This window comes from Nycticebus coucang, chromosome 9 (genome assembly GCF_027406575.1).
Source record: "Nycticebus coucang isolate mNycCou1 chromosome 9, mNycCou1.pri, whole genome shotgun sequence".
Lineage (NCBI taxonomy): Eukaryota > Metazoa > Chordata > Mammalia > Primates > Lorisidae > Nycticebus > Nycticebus coucang.
The window spans coordinates 4,045,157-4,046,398 of record NC_069788.1 but is presented as its reverse complement, the minus strand read 5'-3'; the positions used below and the strand labels follow the sequence as shown (position 1 = coordinate 4,046,398).

The 1,242-nt window shown below is 48.6% G+C and overlaps 1 non-coding gene across 1 annotated transcript; it reads left to right on the top strand.

Moving 5' to 3' along the window:
- Positions 1-579: 579 nt before the first annotated feature.
- On the top strand, positions 580-735 carry LOC128595281 (U1 spliceosomal RNA). The gene has a single exon (XR_008382912.1). It is a non-coding gene; the product is annotated as a U1 spliceosomal RNA (small nuclear RNA).
- Positions 736-1,242: the final 507 nt, after the last annotated feature.

Sequence of the window (1,242 nt, the reverse complement as noted above, 5' to 3'; positions counted from 1 at the left end):
CTGCCAATTTATCAGACCCACTGCAGGCGGAGGCAGCCCTGACTTGGGGTGGGATTGGAGCCATACTCTGTGCTGCAGAGACCCCTCTGAACCACCCAGTGATGAATAACCCCCTGCTTCTCAGCATCTTACAAAACAAAGTTTCTTTTTCTTGCTCTCGTCACTTTGGGGTCAACTTTCACTCTGTTTCAGATCGTTATCACTCTGCGATCCAGTCTGAATCTGCTGCTCCAGGCTGCCCAGGGCGTTCTTGCAGCAGAGGACAAGAGCAGACTCTTCCGGGGTGGGCTTTGTGGTGCGGGAACTGAGCGGCCTAAATTTCATTGGCCAGAGCTGGTCACGTGACCAACGCTGCTCCGGGAATTGCCGGAAGCAGGAACTAGTGAGAGGAGGGAGAAGCGCGACTTCCCGGCTGCGAGCAGCGCAGGAGGAGAGGCCAGAAACGGAGCAGATGCAAACAGTTTTCAATTATTTTTAGAATATTGAAATTAAGGCCTGACTGGATATTTCTAGGTATTTTAAGATGGGCTTAATTTTCCAGGAATCTGTTTTTCCGATAGACTGAAAGTAACCCTTGTAATGCTTATCCGGCAGGGGGTACCAGGATCACGAAGCTGGTTTTCCCAGGGCCGGGCTCATCCTTCCCTCTCCGGATGTGCTGACCCCTGCGATTTCCCCAAATGTGGGACATTCGACTGCATAATTTATGGTAGTGGGGGACTACATTAGCCTTAAAAAAAGGAAAGAAAGAAAGGGAAGGGAAAGGGAAAGAAAAAGAAAAAACTTCCCAGAGAAGTTTGGTCGGTAACAGATTACCTGGATGGAACAACACAGTATAATGGTTTGAATGTAAAGGCACTTTCATCAGACTGAGAGCTTTCAATCATAGCTCTTTACTTCCAAGCTATGTAACCATTAATAAGTTACTCAATTGCATATTTTTCATCTGTAAAATTAGAGTTGTTTAAAGGAAGAAAGGAATGCCTTCACACAAAACATTTGGTACAAGGATAAGAGTGTAACAAAGTCTGTTCAGGTTTCAGTGATGGCGGGGGGTGGCAATGTGGCACCTGCAGCTCCAGGAAGCAGCCTAGGGCCTTCTCCGGGCTCTGCCCTGCCACCACCCCCACTGCGGCTCCTCTCTGGTCTAGCAGGGCAGGTGGAGCTACAGATCTCCTGGAAGGAAGCAGTGTCTGCGGTGGACTCAGTAGAGGTGTCTTAGTTGACATAACAAACAGGACT